The sequence below is a fragment of the Crinia signifera genome, chromosome 2 (genome assembly GCF_055691185.1).
Source record: "Crinia signifera chromosome 2, ASM5569118v1, whole genome shotgun sequence".
Lineage (NCBI taxonomy): Eukaryota > Metazoa > Chordata > Amphibia > Anura > Myobatrachidae > Crinia > Crinia signifera.
In genome coordinates this window covers 324,983,035-324,998,977 of record NC_139218.1, presented here as the reverse complement: position 1 = coordinate 324,998,977, position 15,943 = coordinate 324,983,035, and positions in this window count along the sequence as shown.

The window sequence follows — 15,943 nt, the reverse complement described above, 5'->3', positions numbered from 1 at the left end:
ATGCATTGTGCGAGACCCACCACCCTTTTATCTGGCAAAGCAATGAATGTTCCTGCATGGGAAACGCCCATTGTTCATCCGCAGGGGAAGGACACAACCGCCATCCTTCCAAAAGGGGGTGCCCCACAATGATCGCATATGCAAAGCTTTGACCACTGGCTGGTAGCGACTTCCCACCCACCTGGCTTTTATTAACCAACTATAATGAATTCAATATTAAATAAAAATGGAAAAGCATGAAAGAAAAGAAAAAATATAGGGTGGGCAGGAAGGGCTAGCAAAATGGCAAGAGGACGAGAACCACCTGACCTAAACTACAGTAATATACCCCTTTATTGGCTACAATCCTTACACTCCTCATAGGACACTAACTAACCACTTTGCTAAACCAGGGTTGCCTACCTGACTCTCTTCTTCAGGGAGAAAATGCTCTGTTCCTGGACTTCCCTGGTAATGTATGATTGCCATCGGTACTTATGTAGTAACTGGGCTGCCGATTTTGAAATCGGGTCCATCGCATCGCATCGCACCCGACCATATCGCATGCGATGCGATGCGATGCGATGGACCCGATTTTTCCATAGGATTCAATGTTAAAATGGACTGAGTCCATTTTAACATAGAATTCAATGGGAAAAGGGGTCCTTTTCATACCCCTACTATCCAAGTGGGCATGGAGTTGGATATAAACCTGTGGCGAGCGTAGCGCGCCACCGAGCCCGAAGCGTGGCGAGCGTAGCGAGCCCCGCGAGGGGACACAGAATACCGTCCCCTGGCGGGGCTCGCTTCGCTCGCCACGCTTCGGGCTCGGTGGCTCGCTACGCTCGCCACAGGTTTATATCCAACTCCATGCCCACTTGGATAGTAGGGGTATGAAAAGGACCCCTTTTTCCCATTGAATTCCATGTTAAAATGGACTCAGTCCATTTTAACATTGAATCCTATGGAAAAATCGGGTCATCGCATCGCATCGCATCGCATGGTCGTATGCGATGCGATGCGATATCGCATCGCATCGCATCTGATTGTATGCCTTAACTTAAGGCATACAATCAAAAAATCGGCAGCCCAGATACTACATAAGTACCTTGCCATCACCTGTGGTGAAACACCTTTACCTAGCTCCCCACAGGTGATGGCAATCACACATTACCAGGGAAGCCCAAGAGCAGAGCATGTTCTCCCTGAAGGAGAGGGTCAGATAGGCAACCCTGGGCTAAACAGACCAGCCCTCAGCCAGTTTTGCAAGGTGAATGTCTATAGTATGTATGTACAGCTAAGTAAGATGCGTACACACTGGCTGATATATTGGTAATTCAATTGAACACCCAATATATCAATACACCGTCGGCCAGTGTGTACGAGCAATATATTTGTGAACTGCGTCGTTCACAGACGCGTCGACTCTACAACACAGCCAATGCCCGATATAGCTAGAGCTCATTAGGCGCCCGCCCACTGATATCAGTTCCAAATGGATTGGGCAGTGTGAACGGAGAACATGCTGCCCGATCAGTCTGTATATGTATATATATATATATATATATATATATATATATATATATACATATATATATATATATATATATATATATATAATGGCCGCCACTACATCCCCCTCCCAGAGTTATTGTCCCGTGCATGAAGGGACCCTATTACCAGAACAACAAGTGCTTGAGCGCTGCCCGCCCCCAATATGCCGCCGGAGAAGTGATAACTCCGAGCCGCGGGTAGATGTGTGCATTGCGCATGCGCAGTATACAGAATGGGAGCCAAATCTCCTGAGACTGAAGGGCTAATCTCGCGCATGCGCAATGCGCATATACAGATGGAGCTGGCCTTATTATTGCTGGCGGAGCGCCAGGACCGTGTCCCTGGCGATCCGCCAGCAATCTGGCGCTCTGGCTGAATGAGACGCTCGTGCGTCTCCCACGCACGAGCGTCTCAATAGCCGGGCGGCGAGGCGGCGCGGCGGGTGCAGTCCTGCCCGTCTCCAGCTTCAGGGAGACGGGCAGGGCTGCGGGGAGCTGCGGGGGGGCGGTGTGGACCGGCGGGGACCCGGGGAAGCCGGCGGGGACCCGGGCAAAAGCACCGTCGGAACGGGACGCGCGTGCACCTCGTGCACGCGCGTCCCCTTCCGACATACAGATGGCGCGGGGCGGGGGATGGCGGGTGGCGAGTCCTCCGCCATCCCCAGCAAAGACAAGCCCGGCGCCATCTGTAGAAACACAGATGAACCTGGAAATGAACTAGAACAGGGTTATATATACCCTGTAGGTGCAGGGTCTCCTCTTACTCGACCCTTGATGAAGTCCCAAACATAAAAAAGGGATGAAACGCGTTGGCCACTCTGGATACTAACCTCCACCCTCCATTGTGCAGGAAGTACACTTCAGATAAGTTTTTATATTGTGTTAAATTGTACGAGTCCATTACCTATGTTTTTTATTTCTTATTAAAATCCCTTTTTAAATGGTATCACACCATCTATTTATTACCCCCCTGGTGGGAGGTTCTCTCTATTTAAGGTACCTTAACTTTGAAAGGTCACAGGGGTCCCTGTTGATGTCGGACCCCTGTCAAATGTGAGTCATTCATTTTTTAACATACACTGGGTGTAATATAATTTTTGACCACACGGTGGTAGTAAATCACCACTTATCACCAGTCACTTTAAGCATTTTTGCTTTCAACAAAGTATATCCTCTCCTTTGGCCCCGTGTACTCCATCCGAGTTCCATACCTACGGATGAGGAGGACCAATCAAGAGACGGACATAAGAAAGATATTGCTACAAGCGATCTTCTTCTTTTTCGGTACGCATATCACTTCACTGTTTAGGGATATTCACTATTCACGTTTTACACTGAAGGCGCAGCTGTCTACTATGTATTAAATGTTTTTTATAAAATATTATTTTAGCAATTCTGTGCAATTTTTGTATTTTTGCATTCTGAGCCTTTTTTCTTTTCATCTCTAAAACCTTTGGATCTCGTCTAACAGGGGATCCCTCAGCTGGAGGAGATATCAGCGTGCACCACAAAGTCTCTGATATTTTTACCTCTGGTGTGACACACCATTGGTCTGGTGTGTTTGAACGATTGGAGGCTCCGGTCGGTGGAGACTATGGGCCACAGAGCCCTGGAGGCCCGGGGAATTACCGGGCTAGTGGTGTTAAATTTTACTGTCCACGGTAGTACGTTCTCAGAGGTCTTGGGTTTGTGGGAAAGCAAATCAGATCTTGGAATAGCCAGAATTTACTCTTTTTGTTGCAACAACGGCTCTACTGGATATCCTCTCTCTGCAAACTTTTGTATTTGTTTATCCAATTCAAGCTCAGTATTTGACATATCGCTGCTTATGCGGGCCGCTCTGATCATTTGCGACCTGGGAAGGGCCCAGCGGCGTAACTATAGCACCGCAGCCCCCGCCACCGCGGGGGCGCTGTGCATGTGGGGGCGCCGGGGGCTGCGATGCTATAGTTACACCCCCCCCCACTCCCCCGCAGACTTACCTATCTCACTGGTCCCGGCGGCTCCGTTCTTCTGCTGAGGACCACCACAAAATGGCCGCCCCCATATAGCACACAGTTCTCTGAAACTGTCTGCTGTATGGGGGCGGCCATTTTGTGGTGGTCCTCAGCAGAAGAAGAACGGAGCCACCGGGACCAGCGCGATAGGTAAGGCTGTAGGGGATTGGGGGGGTTTGCATAGGCGGCGGGGAATTGGGGGTGCTTGGTGGGGCGGGGGGGCACCCAAAACTTAGTTACACCACTGCAAGGGCCTTAACTAGTGCCCTAGGATGGTGGATGTTGTATTTGAGCAGCATGTTCTTATCCGTCGGCTTGCTGTAGACTGAAGTCTGCAGTTTGTCATCTTTAATGGAGACCAGTACATTGAGGTAGTTAATAGAGTCTGTGGAATGTTGCGATGTGACTCGAATAGGGGAGTCTCAGGTGTTGATGTCGGATACTAAGTTCTGGAACGATTCTTCACTCCCGGTCCACAAGAGGAACACGTCATCTATGAAGCATGCGTATAGACGGATTTGAGAGGCTGTGGCGGGGTTGTCAAAAAACATGTGTTGTTCTTCACGGAACATGAACACGTTCGCGAACGATGGGGAGACATTGCACCCCATCGAGCAGCCCGTCAGCTTAGGTAATATCTTTTGTCGAACAGAAAATAGTTTCGCTTAAGAGACAGTTCTAAGAGCTTAAGGAACAAGTCCTGGTCGATATTTTGCACATCTTCATCTCTTAGAAACGCTGACATAGCTTGTAGACCTGTGTCGTGCGGGATGGAAGTATACAAGCTGCATACATCTAATGTGCAAAGGATGGCGTTTTCCGGGACGGTCTCTACCTCTAAGATCTTTTTTAGGAAACTGGTTGTGTCCTTGATATATCTGGTTTGTTTGGTGATGAGTGGCTGTAGTATTTCGTCCAGAAACAGGGACACAGGTTGATATAAGGATTCTTGGGCCGATATAATGGGCCACCCAGGTGGGTGTTGTTGGACCTTGGGGACTGTGAAAAATAGTGGCACTTTTGGATGGTCCTGTGTGAGGGCTCGCTTTAATTTGTTAGAGATTGCTTTTTGTTCAACTGCTGAATTGAGTAGAGTATCCAGTTCGAGTTTGTATTCCTGGGTGGGGTCCTTAGGGAGACACCGGTAAGTGTGTGGTTCAGAAAGTTGTTGTAAGCACTCCTGTCGATTATATTCGAGATCCAGAATGACTATGCCCCCGCTTTGTCGGCGGGGCAGATGACGATGTCAATACAAACCCTCACTATTTGGACCGGCCCAGTAAACAACCTATTCAGATGTACAGTAAAACTTATCTTATATTTTTGTGGCGTTTTTATTATTTGTGACAAGGAAAATATTCATCAATATTTTAATGTAAACCTAATAAATGATTATCTTAAAAACAGTATTTGTACATACAGTAAATTCTTCTCTGACACATACTTTTCAACCAAATTAAAAAAATCGTCAGATCACGGGCAGGTACTAATTATGGGGGATTTTAACTTTCCAGACATTTATTGGATAAATGAGACATGTAAGTCAGTTAAAAGCAGTGGGTTCCTAAACTTACTCAAGGATCAGTTTATCACACAAATAGTAGAAGCTCCAACTCGTAACGAGGCATTATTTGATTTAGTATTAATAAATAACATAGATTTAGTTTCAAACACCAAAGTAATTGAACATCTAGGGAACAGTGACCTCAACATGGAAATCAACTTTTGTAAACTACAACATAGAGGACCGGCTAAAATATTAAACTTCAGAAAAACTACTGTAACTTCAAATTATTCAGGGAATCTCTAAAATAAATATAGTGGGAAACGGTATTTGAGGGGAAGAATGCAGAGGAAATATGTGAAACACTAAAAAATTTGCTCGAATCATTAACTATTAAATACATACCAAAAGTCAATAAGGGTAAATTCAATAAAAAAAAGCCATCATGGTTGGACAAAAAAGACTGCAATCAATAATAAAACAAGAGCATTTAATCAATGCAAAATCATGCACTTGGGTCTCAAAAATCCAAAGACTCAATATAGTATAAATGGCACTATAATGGAACTACTGAGGAAGAGAGGGATCTAGGTGTCACTATTTCAGGGGACTTAAAAACAGGTAGGCAATGTAACAAAGCAATGAAGAAGGCAAGTCAGATGCTTGGTTGCATAGGGAGAGGTATCAGCAGTAGAAAGAAAGAAGTAATAATGCCACTGTATAGGTCATTGATATGACCTCACCTAGAGTATTGTGTTCAGTTCTGGAGGCCATATCTCCAGAAGGATGTAAATACATTAGAGACTGTACAAAGAAGAGCAACTAAAATGGTGCATGGCCTACATCACAAAACGTACCAGGAAAGACTAAAAGATCTTAATATGTATACTTTAGAGCAGAGAAGGGAAAGGGGGGACATGATAGAAACTTTCAAATATATCAAGGGTTTTAACAAGGTACAGGTGGGAGACATTCTTCACAGGAAGAGAAGCAACAGAACACGAGGAGATGCACTGAAACTAGAGGGAGGAAGATTCAGGGGAAATGTGAGGAAGAATTTTTTCACAGAAAGAGTAATAGATAAGTGGAATAGCCTACCATCAGAGGTGGTAGACGCAAATACAGTAGTACAATTTAAACATGCTTGGGATAAGCATATTGATATCCTTACAAAAAAATAAGGATCAAATATGGTTTGAGGTAACATGTTTAAAAAAAGGGGCAGACTAGATGGGCCAAGTGGTTCTTATCTGCCGTCAAATTCTATGTTTCTATGTTTATTTACATTTTATAAGGATAACGCGAATGAGGAGGCGTGCAGCAAATAAAAAGAATTAAACAACATTTGTAAAGGGGTAATCAAAGTAGCAAAAAGGGAAAATGAAGAGCGCATAGCCGCTGAGAGCAAAACCAATCCGAATAGAACATCAATAGTAAATCAATGGTAAAAGTTTTACAGAGGAAAAGGGAAAAGCAGAACTATTAAATTAGTTCTTCTCATCAGTGTTTACTAGGGAAGAGCAGACAGTGGAACGCACAGGTACCACAAATGGGACGAACAGGCCAGATCTTAATATTGCTTTCATGACTGATGAGATAATAATGCGGCTCAGCAAAATCAAAACAAAAAAATCACTAGGCCCAGATGAGATTCACCCTAGGTACTATTCGAATTAAGGGAGGAATTAGCAACCCCTCTGTATTATCTTTTTGAGAACTCTTTTTCATCTGGTAAGGTTCCAAAAGACTGGAGAATAGGTAGTACCAATATTAAAAAAAGGAAAAAGGGATGACCCAGCTAATTACAGACCTATGAACTTAACATCAATAGTGGGTAAAAAAATGCCAAAAAATGCAAAATCATGCACTTGGGTCTCAAAAATCCAAATACTAAATATAGTATAAATGGCACTATAATGGAAACTACTGAGGAAGAGAGGGATCTAGGTGTCACTATTTCAGGGGACTCAAAGGCAGGTAGGCAATCTAACAAAGCAACTAAGAAGGCAAGTCAGATGCTTGGTTGCAGAGGGAGAGGTATCAGCAGTAGAAAGAAAGAAGTAATAATGCCACTGTATAGGTCATTGGTATGACCACATCTACAGTACTGTGTTCAGTTCTGGAGGCCATATCTCCTGAAAGATATACATACATTAGAGACTGTACAAAGAAGGGCAACTAAAATGGTGCATGACCTACATCACAAAACGTACAAGGAAAGACTAAAAGATCTTAATATGTATACTTTGGAGCAGAGAAAGGAAAGGGGGGACATGATAGAAACTTTCAAATATATCAAGGGCTTTAACAAGGTACAGGTGGGAGACATTCTTCAAAGGAAGAGGAGCAGCAGAACAAGAGGACATGCACTGAAACTAGAGGGAGGAAGATTCAGGGGAAATTTGAGGAAGAATTACTTCACAGAAAGAGTAGTAGATAAGTGGAATAGCCTCCCATCAGAGGTGGTAGAGGCAATTACAGTAGTACAATTTAAACATGCTTGGGATAGGCATATTGATATCCTTACAAAAAAATAAGGATCAAATATGGTTTGAGGTAACATGTTTAAAAAAGGGGCAGATGGTATCCAGAAATATTTAGAACTTCAAAGTTTACTTAGCATTAACTAGCATGGGTTCGTGAAAAATAGATCATGCCAAACAAACTTACTAGGATTCTATGAGGATGTCAGAAAAAACCTTGATAATGGATACGCTGTAGACGTGGTCTTCCTAGATTTTGCTAAGGCTTTCAATACAATGCCACACAGGAGGTTGATAGATAAAATGGAGGACCTGGGATTGGGCTTAAGAATCTGTGGATGGGTAGGGAACTGGCTGTGTAGTAGAGAACAGAGAGTGGTTGTGAACAGTGCAGTATCAAATATGTTACCAGTACTAAGTGGAGTGCCTCAGGGTCAGTACTAGGGTCCACTTTATTTAACATATTTATTAACGATATTGGGCTGGGATTACTTAGTAACGTTTCCATCTTTGCTGATGACACAAAACTGAATAGAGTAATTGGATCAACCGAGGATGTCTTGATAGACTGGATGAGTGGTCGAGAAGGTGGAAGATGAGGTTCAATGTGGATAAATGCAAGGTTATGCACCTTGGGAGACATAACCAATGTGCTAGTTATAACCTAATAGGGAGGTATTGGGTAATTCAGTACTGGAAAAGGATCTAGGAGTCCAAACAGATAACAAACTGGGGTGTAGTGCTCAATGTCACATAGCAACAAAAAAGGCCAACAGAATTCTAGCATGTATAAAAATGGGTATGGAATCTAGGGACTCAAAAGTAATAATGCCACTGTACATGGCAGACCTCACCTTGAATATGGAGTACAATTCTGGGCACCACACTATAAAAAGGACATCATAGAATTGAAAAAACCCAAAGAAGAGCAACAGAGCTAATTAAGGGAATGGAGAATTAAGCTACGAGGACAGATTGAACAAATTGGGACTGTTTACACTAGAGAAGAGACGTTTAAGGGGGGACCTGCTTAACATGTACAAATACTGTATATCAGGGGCCAATATAAGGAACTGTCAAGCGCCCTTTTTACTGCAAGGAAGGACTCTAGGACATGGGGGCACGAGTTTAGATTAGAAGAAAGAAGATTTCGTTCCCTTAGAAGGAAGAAATTCTGTGGAACTCTCTTCCAGGTGAGGTGGTGTCTGCTGACACAATAAATACATTTAAAATAGGGTTGGACAAACATGTATTGGTTAAAAAGATCCAGGGGTACAAATAAGAATCATAACCTGTCTTTCAAAAATACCTGAATACACTACATATAACAAGGGATAAGCTATTATAACCTACTGTAGGTTGAACTCGATGTACGCAAGTCTTTATTCAGCCTTACCTACTATGTAACTAAATAACATAACCCCCCACAAAGAGTTTCTTTCTTTTCTTCCTCCCTTGACTCTTATTGGGCGAGATTCTATATAGCAGAGATGCGGTAAAAACCCTGTTTTCGGGGTTTCTACCGCATCTCTATATGCTATATTGTGCCTCCGCAGTGTCAGCGCTGCGGAGGGAATCGCCAGCAAAAGCTGGCGAATCCCTGCAGAAGCCTATGGGCTTCTTACCGCAGCGCTGTTTGAGGGATCCGTCACGGATCCCTCCCAGCGTGCCCTGCGGCCGGCGCCGGGGTCTGCGCATGCGCAGATGGACTCCCGGGTCACAGACCCGGAAGTCCAGCACCGGCACCGCATCGCAAGGGACAGCTCTTACCGCAAGAGCTGTCCCTTGCGTTAATAACGGCATATGTTACAGCATATGCCGTTATTAAAAATGCGATGTCCGGCGAAGGGGGGCCGCGGATGTTATAACATCCCGCCCATTATTTTAAAATATAGACCCCACAGATAAAAATAAGAGAGCATTTATGAATCCCAAAGCCCAATACCAGTGAATGAATTCCCCAAACCATACAGTGCATTTCTCCAATAACAGGTCTGCACTATCTGTCCTCTCATTTTTTTCTTTTTAAAATTTATTTTTATTGGAGCAGTAAACAAATTGTGTACATGACCACAGCAAAATACTTTATAATAAATTCTGTAAATACTGTAAATATAAAGATGTTTACCAATTTCAATTGACTGCATTAGTCTTTTACATTTGTGTTAGAAGCCAAATTAAAATGTGTTCTATTATACAATTCTGGGCTGCTATATTCAAACACAATTGACACTGTACATAACACAGTTGTTTTGTCAAGTAACATTTTTCTTGTAGTACACAGTACATAAATAATTCTGCATCTGTCTCCTCCCCCCCTACCCCCCCCCCCCCCCCCCTCCTCCCCAAAGCGCCCAAAGACAAGGCATCACAAGAGAATAGGTGGATCTCCTCCCAGTACTCTGGTCATGTGCCATAAAGTGTTATTAAAGGACTCATGTAATTGTGATTTTATAGGGGATGATAATATTGCTACATAACTCTCCCACGTGTCAGTTTTTCTACTTTTTTATCTTTTTCCAACGTCACTCCCACCCACTCCAGGTTCAGGATGTGTCCCTACTTGTAAGATGAATTTCCTGGCTGCAGCGCTCACTGCCAGAAGTAATATTTTACTGCCCTTAGTTTGTCATGGCTTGATCATCAAGAAAGATACCAAAAGAGCCCATTATGGCGACAGATGTAAATAATTCACTTAATGATCTGTAACATATTTACAAACTTGTATCCAAAAGCCTCTAACTATAAGGCAGAGCCAGAGACAGTGATAAAGGTCCGCTTGAGCTGTTCCGCATTTCCAGCAGATATGAGGCAAATTAAATCCCGTTTATAAGGAGAGAGGTACATTTTGTGTAATATATTTAGGAATTTCTTTATCTCTTGGGGCGGGATGCTATATAGCAGAAATGCGGTAAAAACCCCGTTTTCGGGGTTTCTACCGCATTTCTATATGCTATATGGCGCCTCCGCAGTGTCAGCGCTGCGGAGGGAATCGCCAGCTAAAGCTGGCGAATCCCTGCAGAAGCCTATGGGCTTCTTACCGCAGCGCTGTTTGAGGGATCCGTCACGGATCCCTCCCAGCGTGCCCTGCGGCCGGCGCCGGGGTCTGCGCATGCGCAGATGGACTCCCGGGTCACAGACCCGGAAGTCCAGTGCCGGCACCGCATCGCAAGGGACAGCTCTTACCGCGGGCGGGATGCTATATAGCAGAAATGCGGTAAAAACCCCGTTTTCGGGGTTTCTACCGCATTTCTATATGCTATATGGCGCCTCCGCAGTGTCAGCGCTGCGGAGGGAATCGCCAGCTAAAGCTGGCGAATCCCTGCAGAAGCCTATGGGCTTCTTACCGCAGCGCTGTTTGAGGGATCCGTCACGGATCCCTCCCAGCGTGCCCTGCGGCCGGCGCCGGGGTCTGCGCATGCGCAGATGGACTCCCGGGTCACAGACCCGGAAGTCCAGTGCCGGCACCGCATCGCAAGGGACAGCTCTTACCGCAAGAGCTGTCCCTTGCATGAATAACGGCATATGTTATAGCATATGCCGTTACTAATAATGCGATGTCCGGCGAAGGGGGGCCGCGGATGTTATAACATCCCGCCCCGCAAGAGCTGTCCCTTGCATGAATAACGGCATATGTTATAGCATATGCCGTTATTAAAAATGCGATGTCCGGCGAAGGGGGGCCGCGGATGTTATAACATCCCGCCCTTGAAGAGGAGAGTATTTTACATTCTTTGACAAGTGCATTTAGGGCCTTATTTTGGTTCATTCTTTCTGACAAAATCCTTCTTAGATGGACAAAACCATGGTTACTGCAGGGGGGGCAGATGTAACATGTGCAGAGAGAATTAGATTTGGGTGAGTAATTTTGTTTCTGTGCAGGGAAAATACTGGCTGCTTTATTTTTACACTGCAATATAGATCTCACTTTGAAGTAAAACCCCACCCAAATCTAATTCTCTCTGCACATGTTACATCTTCCCCACCTGCAGTGCACATGGTTTTGCCCATCTAAGAAGGATTTTGTCAGAAAGAATGAACCAAAATAAGGCCCTTAGTATGTCAACTACAGTATATCTGTGTGTGGAAAATGTTCTTTCCAGGATGGTAATCCCTCTGTTATCGTTGAAAGGTCTAAATACGATTGGAAGTGTTTATAAGCTATAGTAATGGCTTTTTATTAACCAAAGGTTCCTGTCTAAGCATTTTGTCTACTGGATTTTGCCAATCTTTTCTTCATTGTAGAGCTAACATAATGGTGAGCTAATAGAAATGTAATCCATAATTGGGTATGATTCCACCACCTCCTGGAATGTTCAACGTTTCCTGTGTTGAACATTAACCAAATTCCCCAAAATCAGAATCCCTCCCACTCTCCATATATCATATGGACAGTGTGCTCTGCCTTCTTGGAATTCTGTATTGCTTAAAAAATGGAATGAATAATTTGTGGCCATTTTCATTATTTTGTGGGTACTTGTTTCCTAGCACGGTGCCCAGATTTGCTACTTACGCAAACGTAGTCAAATCGCGTTGCATAACACATAGTACTAGCATGCCATGTGATGCGAATTTCATTAATAAATGTTCTTAAATTATTTATGCTACATTAATCAAATTTGTTAAGTAAATTAGTTATTAGTTAACACATGTTGTCATTACTGTGTCCGCTGTATGAATGTGCAGGTGTGAATGTGTTCCTAAAACACCAGCACTATCCACGCCACCCCGAAGCGTGGTGAGCAGCAGCAGAACGCGTCCTCCGACCTTTTCATACCCCCACTATCCACGTCAGTGTGGAGTTGAATTTATATAGTGCCGAAGCGTGGCGAGCGCAGCGCGCCCCGCGAGGGGACAAGGATTACTTTACATGTATTCTGCGTCCGCTCGCCGCGCTTCAGGCTCGGTGGCTGACTCGCCTCACTATATAAAATCAACTCCATGCCGACATGGATAGTGGGGGTCAAAAAAAGGTCGGAGGATGCGTTCTGCCGCCCCTTTGCAGGGCTCGCTGCGCTCGCCACGCTTCGGGGTGGGGTGGATACAGGGGGTGACACAAAACAATGCCAGAGGTGCTTACAATTGTAAGCACCCATCACATGTAATCACATCACATGTCATAGTAAGCACCCATCACATCTCATGGCATGGGTGCTTGTACAATGAAATATAGCATTGCATCGCATTTGGTGCCATGCCATCCTATGCCATATTTCATTGTATAAGCACTCCTGTGCACTTAATATGGACATCGCATCGCACAGCTATATACACAGTATGCGATGCGATTTTCCTACGCAGAATAGCCCACTAAGCTATTTGCTTAGTGGGTGCTGTGCTAGGAAACAAGTACCCTGTATCTCTTACTATTCCTACAGGAAAAGTTTCACACATAGTTGCACCATCTGGGTGTGATTCATTTGGAGTACGTGAAGGATATAAGGACTGTGGGATCTGGTGGGAGGGGCTTTTGATGATGACAAGCAGCACAAGATGATAGCTAAAGGTGCCCACACACTGTGTGATTATCGCATCCGCCAGTGGTGTAACTATGAAAATTGCGCCCCCTGCCGGGACTTTTTGGCGCCAAGAAAAGTTAACCCCCCTGCCATACCCCCTGTCACTTGCCTCTGTAACCTTGACACGCAGATCTACTTCTCTGCGGTCCTGGTGCTCCTCCTTGCTCGGCTCCTGCTGCTATTATAAAAAAATCTCCCATACAAAATGAGGAGGCCATCACCTCCTCTAGCATCCCAAAAAAAGGGGATGGACATTTTGTGTGGGATATTTTCTATAATAGCAGCAGGAGCCGAGCGAGGAGGAGCGCCGGGACCACAGAAAAGTAGATCTGTGTGTCCTGGTTACCATGGCGGCAGCACGGCGGCAACGGGGGTAAGGCAGGCAGCAGCAGACTGATAGCCCCACAGCCTCCTGGTGCCCAAAGCCTCCTGCGGGGCTATTGTTACGTCACTGGCATGCGCTTTGAACAGTTTAGTTCAAATCGCATCTTGTCTAGTTCAAATTGCACTGTATTTATTTTACCTTGCTATGCGATGCGCGTTCCCATGTCCTTCATACAGTATTTTCAGGCAGATAATATTGAACTAGGTACTTGTGGACTTTCACAGCTCCCATCGCATGCCATCGCATGCCATATGTAGTGGCATGCGATGGCATGCGATTTTTGCTGTTTTTATGCATTTTTAAAAATCGCATGCATGCGATTTGATTGCATGCTATCGCATGCGATTTTTAACAGAAATGCATCCAAATGCATTGAAATTTGTATCAAACATGTTCAATGGCCCCCAAATGTCATTTTTCAGGCTGTACCACCCCCACTATCAACGCGAACCGGAAGTGTGGCGAGCGCAGCGAGTCCGCGAGGAGCGGCGGTACGCGTCCTACGACCTTTTCATACCCCCACTATCCACGTCGGCGTGGAGTTGAGAATAGAAAGTGTGGCGAGCCCGAATCGTGGGGAGCGCAGCGAGCCCCGCGAGGGGACGCGGACACCTGTGAAGCCCGCGAGGGGACACGGATACCAGTGAAGGTATCCGTGTCCCCTCGCGGGGCTCGCTGCGCTCACCACGCTTCGGACTCGGTGGCTTGCTGCGCTCGCCACACTTTCTATTCTCAACTCCACGCCGACGTGGATAGTGGGGGTATGAAAAAGTTGTAGGACGCGTACCGCCGCCCCTCGCGGGCTCGCTGCGCTCGCCACGCTTCGGGTTAGCGTTGATAGTGGGGGTGGTACAGCCTGAAAAATGACATTTGGGGGCCATTGAACATGTTTAATACAAATTTCAATGCATTTGGATGCATTTCTGTTAAAAATCGCATGCGATGCGATGCAATTTTTTGCTATACGATGCACATCGTGGGAGCTGTGATTGTCCACAAGTACCTTGAACTACATCACATCCGTCTAGTACAAATTGTATAGCACACATTGTTTAGCTGAAATCGCACCTAGCACACATCGCATCATATGTGGGCACAATAAAGCTGGTGGGCCATAGCTAGTGTCAGGAAACCATCTCCTGTGTATAAAACAAATGGGCTGTTATAACATCTGTGCTGCATAAAGAAGCGGTGCCTTTTGAAAGGTCAAAAGTGTCCAGGTCGACAGTCAATAGGTCGACCATTATTGGAAAGGGGCAACGTCGACATGTCAATGGTCTACACCTAAAAAGGTTGAGATGAGCTTTTCACAATGTATTTTTCTTTCTTTGCTTTACGATCCACATGAACTACAATTTGGAATAATAATGTGTGCAGAATGAAGAGCCAGCGGGACGGGGGTTCCATGTGGACAGATGGCAATCAACATTGACAACCAAAAAATTAGAAAATCTCATGTCGACCTTTTGCTTGTGTCAACCTTTTGTCTTTGTCTGTGTCTACTTTGTGCACATTGACCTTGTTAACATGTGGAACATTCATGGTCAACCTAGACACAGTCAACTCTGTGATTCGCACTCATAAATAAGCAGTCTAATGGGGCCTACACATGGGGCGATTTCAGCCCATTTTCTAAGCAATCTAACTAGGGGGGAGATTCTCTAAGAATCTCCGCCCATCGCAGACATGGGACATGGTGAGGGGGCGATGCGGGGCGGCGGGGGGGTCGTTGCGGGGCGGCGATGGGTTCGCGTTAGAAGCCCATTGGCTTCTATGGGGCATCGCCAGATTTTTCTGGCGATGCCCCCCGCCGCGGTAACCCGGCGGGGGATGCTTAGTACATCCCAAAATGCGGTAAAAACCTCGATAACGGGGTTTTTACCGCATTTTTAGCTTAAAGAATCTCCCCCTAGATCGCTTAGAAAATGACCCTACATCACTCGATGTGTAGGGACCATAGCGCCGGCAATGCTCAGCACTGCGCGCTGCTATAGCCGGATGATTAAGATCCAGCATGCAGGATAAATCTAGTCAGATCGCCGGTCAGGGCCGGTGTTCTCACCGGAGAACACTAGCCCTGACAGATCGATCAGCACACATCGCTGACACATCGCTGTGCAGCGCTGTGTGCTGAGTGATCTTGCAGAGCGATCAGAGCTCAGCAGTGTCACCCCATGTGTAGGTCCCATATGCTAACTGCTGTGAACAGCCATTTGTTTGTAAGCAGATCATTATACTTATTTGTTTCTCTAAAACAAAGTGTTGCTATGGCTTTTCCATGCTGTATATGCAAGTGTCCCCAAATAATTATCTAATGTAACCATGGATGAAATCTTATAAGATGAGAGATTCAGAAAGTGAGAGATTTGGTAAAAAATCTCCAGTTTTTTTAAAGCGGCAATCACTTACACTTATTTCTTACCAAATCTCTCACTTTTTGAATCTCTCATCCTATTACATTTCCCCCCATATGTTAACTAAGTAATTGCAATTTAACTGGATGTGATACATTTTGCATGTTGT